Below are 9753 nucleotides of genomic sequence, written 5' to 3'. Positions count from 1 at the left end.
CTGTGGAATTCATTGCCACGTAGTGCAGTGGAAGCCGGGACGCTAAATGTCTTCAAGGCCGAGATTGATAGATTCTTGTTGTCTAGAGGAATTAAGGGCTACGGGGAGAACGCTGGTAAGTGGAGCTGAAATGCGCATCAGCCATGATTGAATGGCGGAGTGGACTCGATGGGCCGAATGGCCTTACTTCCACTCCTATGTCTTATGGACCCACAAACACCCTCTTGGCAAAGGCAAATTCAGTACAACATTGTCTCACATTCAATTCTGACAACAGAGAACAGGTTTTAGGTGCAGCAGAGAGAGAGAGAGAGAGAGAGAGAGAGAGAGAGAGAGAGAGAGAGAGAGAGAGAGAGATGTAGCAGCTTTCACAACTAGTTTCTAAAATCCAGCAACTACTGAAAACTAAACTAAAACTCTGGTTCTGTGGCAACCTAACTCCACTCATTCATGTTGCTTTTATTGGTCCAACTTACAAAATAAACCACAAGGCCTCACAAGCTGTTTACGTTATCAGCTTGGAGCAGACCACTCCATTCCTTTGTCTCAATTGCCCTTATATAAAAAAAGGACAAAATACACCTCTTAATTGTACCATACAGTTCACATAACCATTTACGTAAATCCTTCTTTAAAACTTATGCAGCTTAATGTCATCAGTAATACTATAAAAGTGCAAGTTCTTTCTCTCTCACTGAATGCATTAAATTGAATATGAATTTAACTTAATAGTGAATTTTAGTACAAGGTGATTGGCAAGGCAATTCATTGGGAGAGCCTCTGCAGACACAATGATCCGAATGGCCTCCTTCTGTATAAAAACTATTCTACGACTCAATTGACTTTTCTGCTAGCTTAAATTGGAAAACAAAAATCAAAAACTGATCTTACAAGATAGCTGTTGGCACACAGAATACTAGAGAAACAAAAATATGTTCCAGTAATTTTAGCAGTGCTCTCATTACCCATTTCTTTGTCACTTCAGCAAGGCATTTGACAAGGTTCCATGTGATAGCCTTGTGATTAGCAAGGTTAGGTTGCATGGAATTCAGGGAGAGTTAGCCATTCGGATACAAAATTGTCTTGAAGATAGGAGACAGAGTGGTAGTGCAGGGTTGTTTTTCAGACATGTGACCAGTGGTGTGAGCAAGGATCTGTGCTGGATCCACTTTTGTTTGACATTTATATAAATAATTTGGGTGCGAATATAGGAGGAATGGTTAGTAAATTTACAGATGACACCAAAATTGGTGGGGTAGTAGACAGTGAAGAAGGTTATCTCAGAGTACTACAGGACCTTGATTAGATGAACCAATGGGCCGAGGAGTGGCAGATGGAGTTTACTGTAGATAAATGAGAGTTGTTGCATTTCGGTAAGACAAATCAGGGCAGGACTTATACACTTAATGGTATGGTCCAAGTGAGCGTTGCTGAGCAAGGAGACCTTGGAGTACAGGTTCATAGTTCCTTGAAAGTGGAATCGCAGGTAGACAGGGTAATGAAGGCAGCAAGTGGTATGATTGCCTTTATTAGTCAGTGCATTGAGTATAGGAGTTCAGATATGAAGTTGTAGCTGTACAGGACATTGGTCAGGCCACATTTGGAATACTGGATTCAGTTCTGGTTTCCCTGCTAATAGGAGAGGTGTTGTTAAACTTGAAATGGTACAGAAAAGATTTACAAGGTTGCTGCTGGGATTGAAAGGTTTGAGCTATTGGGAGAGGCTGAATAGGTTGGAGCTATTTTCCCTGGAGTGTGAGGCTGAGGGGGGCATGCATAGGGTGAACAACCAAGGTCTTTTCCACAGGATAGGGGAGTCCAAAACTAGAGGGCATACGTTTAAGGTGAGTAGGGCAAGATTTAAAAGAGACTTAAGGAGTCACTTTTTCATTCAGAGGGTGGTGTGTATATGGAATGAGCTGCCAGAGATGGATGCTGGTACAACATTTAAAAGGCATCTGGTTGGGTTGATGAAAAGGAAGGACTGAGTGGGGTTATGGGCCAAATGCTGGCAAATGGAACTAGACTAGACTAATTTAGGATATCTGGTCAGCATGGACAAGTTGGACCAAAGGCTCTATTTCTCTGCTATCCAACTTTACATCAACAATTGCCAGTACTCTGAAGTTATCCTCAGGATTTTCCTCTTTCTAAATACACTCTTCCACCAACCCAAGTTTTAAAAATAGAAATAAAACATCAGTGCACGATCTCCTAAGCTCACTTTTTCTTCCATCATATATTGGAGAATTCAGCTCCTTCAGTTTTCCATCTTAGTATATAAGGTTTTAAAATTTCACCCACGTCTTCTACTCGCACAAAAAAAGCAGTCTGCTCAGTCAAGGTTTTGAATGGCAATGAATTGGCTCAAACAGAGGCCATATATTAATGAAAATGCTCAGACAAATTGTTCCTTGTATCAAGCAATCTCACGCTTCCAGTGGGAATATATTCCTTCCCTCCAGATCCCATGATATCACTGAGACTGGGGCAACCATTTTGTGCGGATTTCAGGTAGTGCTGACCTGACGGTATTTAGACACGAACTTGGCGTCACAACGCCTGCACTTCGCTCCTCTTGTCACCCCCACAGTTGAGCCTTTACCGTGATCCTGTCTGTACAAGCCCAATAGGTTGGGCAATTTAACAACAACGCGGCTGACGACCGTTAGCTGCAGCCGCGCGCTTGAAGCAAACGGTCCGGTCACAAGGCGAGTGACGGCAGGCCGCCATGTTGTTGGTTAAGGGACTTTAACGAGCGAACACCATCCTGCCGCGCGCGAGCGCGCACACACACACGCAACTTAAACCTCTCGCTCCCCGCGTCACCGACCACTGGTCTGATCCGGTCCGATCCGATCCCAATTCCGGGGGGGCAGGTCCACTGACAATCGAGAAATCGAAGGAAAATCGATGGGCCCAGGCAAAGGGTAAGACACGGACGACGGAGCCTTGCTGGGCGAGCACCGCGATCGTTCGCTCCAGAACGTCCCCCCCTCTCCGCCACCGACCCCCTCTGTTCGCCCGTTCTCCGCCGCCACACTCACCGACTGATCCCGAAAAAAACAAACACCAAGCGATCCGCTGAGCGCCAAAACCTCAACGCTTCTCAGACAGCGTCGGGCGAACTTCCTTCTAGCTGCAAACAAAAAAAAAACAATCAGTAGGGCAGGCCGAAATCTGATTAATAATGTAAATTCCCCAACCATCCAATGAGCCTCCTTCCACCAGCCGGCTGGTTGGCTGCTGGAAGAGAGGATCTCGATTCTATAAGCTCAATCTTGTCAGTCAGTCGACTAGTGGAGGGTATTTCATAGGATGGTTTTACATATTAATCAGATGTTAATATTTGGCCAGCCCTGCTGGTTGTTCTATTGTGTAGGTAGAACCAATATGGTTTACGGTATATTTTCAGGAGAGGGTGTCAGACGGCTAGGTTTAAAACCTATCTTTCTTCCCAGATCCGACTTTTGAAGCTGCTAATTGTTTGCCTGGTGAAGGTTAACAGTTTGTTTTTATGACACCACCACTTTGGACGAGGTGTGTACACGGGATGCTTCACATTCAGCCAATTATATACACCACCGCGCACAAAAAGGTTGATAGAACTGGCTGCAGTGAGGTGGAATGGAGGGTTCGTGCAGTTATCAGACACTCTCGTGTTTCAAATATATGCAGATATAGTTTTGTACAAGTACAAGCTGAACTACTTTCGTGTGTATGGATATACATGAAATAACTGCACAGAGGCCAATACACTGTCACTAAGTCTTCCTTTATTTACAATACATTGACCCTAACCAGCCAGGTCCAAGCCAGTCCTTACACTGAGGAGAGTCTGCATATCTTGTTTATTTTTTTTTCTCTTTTTTTGGGACTGAAGTGCAACTAAAAGCAGAGGAGCATATCTTGTTTATATCTGTCAGCCGGGGCTTCCCAATTAGCCCAGCTTAACAACTCCAATCAAGGGTCTCATAGTCAATGAGATCCACCTGGACCTGGTTCCAATCACAACAGGATACAAAGATACAGTGGAATAAAGATTCGTGCACTTTGTGTCTTTCATTGAAAGAAAAAAAATAGAAAGCAGAGTGGCCCTCTCCTTCACTGTTTGATCACGCAGCACTGCCCTTTGATGTGAAGGGCAGTGTTTGTCACTGGCCACACGGGTGTTTTCCTATCTTCCTGGTGGTGGAATTTGAATAAAGATTCGTGCACTTTGAGTCTCTCACTGTGTCTCACACCTACACACACACACCATGCGTGCTGGGGGAAAATAAGCACTACTGCAGTTAGGCGGTAGTGTGGGGGTTAAAAAAAATTTTTAAAAAAGAAAAAAAATACAAAGATACTGTGCACTGCTTGTCACTGGCCACTCGGGTGTTTTCCTTTCTTCCTGGTGGTGGAAATTGAATAAAGATTCGTACAAAGATACTGTGGGTGAAACAGTGACTTAGTGGTTAGCACTGCTGCCATCAGGTTAGGTGCATTAGTCAGGAGAAATGTAAAATAATAAGATAAGGGAATGAGTCTGGTTGGGATACTCTTTGGAGGGTCGGTGGGAACTTGTTGGGCCAAATGGCCTGTTCCTACACTGTAGGGATTCTATACTTTTATGAATAAAGTATATTTTTAAATAAAACAGGTGGTGTGGACCTGACCTCAGACTGCATGGACATTCCAGTACTGTGTGTGGACAATTCTCCAAGAATCATGTCGTGCTACCAAATTTAATTCCAATTTGTTGAACTGTATGTCTCCTTGAAGAAAATAAAAGCAGAAATTTCTGGGGAAACGCAACAGGTCTGGCAACTTCCATGGAGCGAAATAGTTAACATTTCAAGTTCAGTGACCCTACTTCAGAACGTCCCCTTTAAGAAGCTGCTTGAGTTTCACAAGAGTTTTTATTCAGGGCCAAGACCATGTACAATTGCAATTTTTGAGAAGATTTGTAGCTCAGGTTGAGGTTCAGGTTGTAAGTTTGCTCGCTGAGCTGGAAGTTTTGTTTTCAGATGTTTCGTCACCATCTAGATAACATCATCAGCGACCCTCCGGTGAAGCATTGGTATTATGTCCTGATTTCTATTTATGTGTCTTGGCCTTTTAAAGTGGGTGATATCATTTCTGGTTCTTTGTCTCAGAGGTTGGCAAATGGTGTCCAAATCGATGTATTTATTGATGGAGTTCCGGTTTGAATGTCAGGCCTCTGGGAATTCCCGTGCGTGTCTCTATTTAGCCTGTCCTAGGAAGGATATGTTGGCCCAGTCAAAGTGGTGTCCTTCTTCGTCTGTATATAACGATACTAGTGATAGTGGGTCATGTCTTTTAGTGGCGAGTTGGTGTTCATGTATCTTGGTGGGGAGTTTTCTGCCTGTCTGTCCGATGTAGTGTTTGTTACAGTTCTTGCATGGTATTTTGTAAATGACATTGTAGAAAAATAAAGATGGAGAATAGACCTGTGTTCCTAAAAATGTTTGTGATGTCACTTACATGCTATTTTGTGAAGACAGAATCTAATTGTGTATTTAGTTGCAGAAGTTGCTGGAAAATCTCAAGTCTGGCAGCATCTGTGGAGAGAAACAAGAGTTAACGTTTCAGGTCCAGTGATCCTTCTTCAGAACTTCTGCTGAGATTTTTCAGGTTTTTTTTGTTTCAGGTTTCCAGCACCTGAAATTCTTTTGGTTTAATTATATTTAATTGGTTTGCCCTCTCTTTGTTCCCTATGATAACTTCCTTTTTTTCTGACTGCAAAGGACGTACATTTGCCTTCACTAATCGTTTTCTCTATAGAAGCTTTTACAATCAATTTGTATGTTCCTTGCAAGCATACTCTTGTACTCAATTTTCTCCCTCTTAATCAATCTTCCTGTCCTCTTTTGCTGAAATCTAAATTGCTCCCAGTCCTCTGATCTACTGCTGTCTTTGGTCAAATTGTATACCCCTTCCTTGAACCTTAAAGTATCCCCAATTTCCCTGACTAACCATGGTTGGAACACCTTTTCTATTTTATTTTTGTGCCAGACAAGAATAAACAATTGTTACAGTTTCTCCATATGCTCTTTAAATGATTTCCATTGTCTGTCTACCACCATCCCTTTAAGTAATGTTCCCCAATTTATCATAGCCAATTCACACCTCATATCATTGTAGCTTCCTTTATTTAAATTTGGGATCCTAGTCTCAGAATCAACTACACTACGCTCTACCTACATTCTACACATTATGATCATTCTTCACCAAGGGCCCACTGGGAGACTGCCAATTCATCCTTTCTCATTACTCAATATCCAGTATTGGATGGCTTGTTCTCTAGTTGGTTCCTCAATATTTTGATCCAGAAAACCATTCCGTACACACTCCAGCAATTCCTCCTCGACAATATTGTTACTGGTTTGATTTGTTCGATCTATATGAAGAAGTTGCCCATTATTACAGCTGTAACTTTAGTGCTTATGTCTCTAAGTTCCTGTTTAATGCCTTCCCTACCATTGTGACTACAATTTGGTGATCTGGATACAATCCCTACTATTATTTGCTGTTCCTTGGTGTTCCATCCATTCAGATTCCATTTCACCAGAGGTAATATTCTTCCTCACTATTGCATTAATATCCTCTTTAACCAGCAATGATAACCCACCTCCTTTTTCTCTTTGTCTGCCCTTCCTAAAAACTGAATCCCCCTGGAATTCAGTTCTTAACCTTTGAAGCCCAATTTTTAATTTCCATTTTTTTTCTTTTAGGAACCCATTCCCTTTTTTACATAGTACACATTGGTACAAATTACCTATGACTACTGGCTGTTCTCCCTCCCATTCCAGAGTGTCCTGTAGCTGCTCTGAGATATTCTTGACCTAGGAGGCAATATTCCATCCTGGAGTCTTCATTTGTGGCCACAGAAACATCTGTCTATTCCCCTTAAGATTGCATCCCTTATTACTGTAGCTTTCCCACAATTATTTATCTTCTCTTGTGCAGCAGAACTAACCTTGGTGCATTAAAATTGGGTGTTGTGACTTTGCTCTGAAAGGCCATTACCCCAATAGCATAGAAAGTTGTATATCTATTTTTGTTGGGGAATAGCTACAGGGAACTCCTGCACTGCCTGTCTCACCCTTTTTCTTTTCCTGGTGATAATCCATTCCCTCCCTGTCTATGGAATTTTACCTTGTTGAATGACCACCTCATTGTATCTGCTATTCACAATACTCAGACTCACAAATGATCCACGTATCCCCAGCCACTGCTGTAGTTTCAAAAGTCAAGGTTCCAGGAGTTGCAGCTGGAGTCACTTCCTGTATACATTCTGATCCCAGGTGATTCAGTTTTTCGGAAGGGCAGACCAGCAGGAGGAGCACACCATGACCTTGAGCTCACCTTCCATTCTTTAGCGCTTTAAACACTTCAATTGTTCTTAAAATCAAATAATATTAATTACTCTGGCCCCCTTTCTGGACCATTGCACTATTTCCTTTGCAAACTATAAACCCAAATAAAAGACATCACAATCTAGTATAAAATGATTAGGACAATTCAGTTTGGTTTATGACAATTGGGCCATTTTTTAATTAATGGAATAGATTCACTGAGACGATGTATAATGGAGGTGGAACAGGAGGAAAATCAATGTGTGACGCATGCACAGATATTCAAAAGATATTTGAAAAGATCTTTATAGGATTATAAATCAGAATTTGGAATTAATCCTGTTGCCTTTATAGAAACTTAGATCAGAGGTGGAAGATAGATTTGAGTTAAAAAAAGGTATCCTAAGGTTAGCAGACAACTGGTATTGCCTTGAATTCATTAAGTCTTAGTTTTTCACTTTCACAATCTAGATTTTGGAGTAGAAGAGAGCATGCCTAGGTTTACAGACATTACCATGCCAGTAACATAGATATTGAATTTCTTCAAGGCCAGGAGGGCTCAATGTTTGCATAAACAAAGGTGCCACCAACTGATCCTGTAACTCCTTTTGGGTAGCGTTAGCTGGCACTTTGGGCCATGAGACAAATTACATATTGCTAGGGTTTTTGACATGGTCAAGTATGGATCATGTGTATAATTACTGCTTTGCCATAATTATGGTAGTGAAATGATTTTTTTGGTTTTTGGGCCCACAGTGAATTGCAAAAACTGTAACAGAAATTAAATGATGGAAGAACTATAGTAGCTGCAGTTTTACTGTAAAAATGTGGAAGTTGTACACTTAAGTGTGAGCAAATGGAAGTAAGGGAGTAACTCAAGAAAATTACAATCACTAGGGAAGTAATCTTGAACAAATTGTTGGAGTTGCACATTGACAAATCCCTGATTCAAATGGGCTTCATCCTAGAGTTTAAAAAAACATGGCGAGTGAGATAGTTGATAAATCTTTTAATTTTCCAAAATTCGTTACATTCAGAGAAGGGTCCATTAGATTTGAAAATAGGAAATGGAACTCCTTCATTCAGAAAGGGAGGAAGTCAGAATGCAGGAAAATACAAGCCAGTTAGTTTAATATCTATTAGAGGGATGATGTTTGTGTAGAGCCGCAGAAAATCGGGGAGACAGTAAACAAGTATTTTGCATCAGTATTTACTATGGAAAAGGACATGGAAGATACATCATGTAGGAAATAGATGGTGACATCTTGAGTAATGTCCATATTACAAAGGAGGAAGTGCTGGATGTCTTGAAATGCATAAAAGTGGATAAATCCCAAGGACCTGATCAGGTGTACCCTAGAACTCTGTGGGAGGCTAGTGAAGTGATTGCTGGGGCTCTTACTGAAATATTTGTTTCATTGATAGTCTCGGGTGAGGTGCTGGAAGACTGGAGGTTGGCTAATATGGTGCCACTGTTTAAGAAAGATGGTAAGGACTAGCCAGGGAACTATAGACCAGTGAGCCTGATGCCGGTCGTGGGCAAGTTGTTGGAGGGAATCCTGGGTGTCAGCATGTACATGTATTTGGAAAGTCAAGGACTGTTTAGGGACACGGACATTTACTATAAACCGACCGACTCCCACAGCTACCTAGACTACACCTCCTCCCACCCTGCCCTCTGTAAAAATGCCATCCCATATTCCCAATTCCTTTGTCTCCGCCACATCTGCTCCCAGGAGGACCAGTTCCAAATCCGTACAACCCAGATGGCCTCCTTCTTCAAGGACCGCAATTTCCCCCCAGACGTGGTGGACGATGCCCTCCACCGCATCTCTTCAACTTCCCGCTCCTCCGCCCTTGAGCCCCGCCCCTCCAACTGCCACCAGAACAGAACCCCACTGGTCCTCACCTACCACCCCACCAACCTCCATGTATAGCGTATCATCCGCTATCATTTCCGCCACCTCCAAACGGACCCCACCACTAAGGATATATTTCCCTTCCCTCCCCTATCAGCGTTCCGAAAAGACCACTCCCTCTGTGACTCCCTCGTCAGGTCCACACCCCCCACCAACCCAACCTCCACTCCCGGGACCTTCCCCTGCAACCGCAAGAAATGCAAAACTTGCACCCACACCTCCCCCCTTACTTCCCTCCAAGGGCCCAAGGGATACTTCCATATCCGCCACAAATTCACCTGCACCTCCACACACATCATCTATTGCATCCGCTGCACTCGATGTGTGTGGAGGTGCAGGTGAATTTGTGGCGGATATGGAAGGATCCCTTGGGGCCTTGGAGGGAAGTAAGGGGGGAGGTGTGGGCGCAAGTTTTGCATTTCTTGCGGTTGCAGGGGAAGGTGCCGGGAGTGGAGGTTGGGTTGGTGGGG

The 9753-nt window shown here is 42.9% G+C and overlaps 1 protein-coding gene and 1 long non-coding RNA gene across 4 annotated transcripts in view; one reads left to right on the top strand and one right to left on the bottom strand.

Annotated features, from left to right (window-relative positions):
• LOC122550684 (zinc finger protein 91-like) overlaps positions 1–3498 on the bottom strand; it is a 12091-nt gene extending 8593 nt beyond the window's left edge. The window contains exon 1 of one of the 2 annotated variants that reach the window (XM_043691787.1): positions 3048–3498. The gene's annotated coding sequence lies outside the window, so the exon portion shown is untranslated. Of the gene's footprint in view, positions 1–2525; positions 2784–3047 lie in introns of those variants that run through there. The other variant, XM_043691788.1, reaches the window with a different exon arrangement.
• The window catches only part of LOC122550686, a 27580-nt gene continuing 20661 nt past the window's right edge, over positions 2835–9753 (top strand). For both annotated transcript variants that reach the window (XR_006311915.1, XR_006311916.1), the window contains exon 1: positions 2835–2930. This is a non-coding gene — a long non-coding RNA (uncharacterized LOC122550686). The remainder of the gene's footprint in view (positions 2931–9753) is intronic.

Source organism: Chiloscyllium plagiosum, chromosome 6, assembly GCF_004010195.1.
Source record: "Chiloscyllium plagiosum isolate BGI_BamShark_2017 chromosome 6, ASM401019v2, whole genome shotgun sequence".
Classification (NCBI taxonomy): domain Eukaryota; kingdom Metazoa; phylum Chordata; class Chondrichthyes; order Orectolobiformes; family Hemiscylliidae; genus Chiloscyllium; species Chiloscyllium plagiosum.
This window is presented reverse-complemented; position numbering and strand designations above follow the sequence as displayed.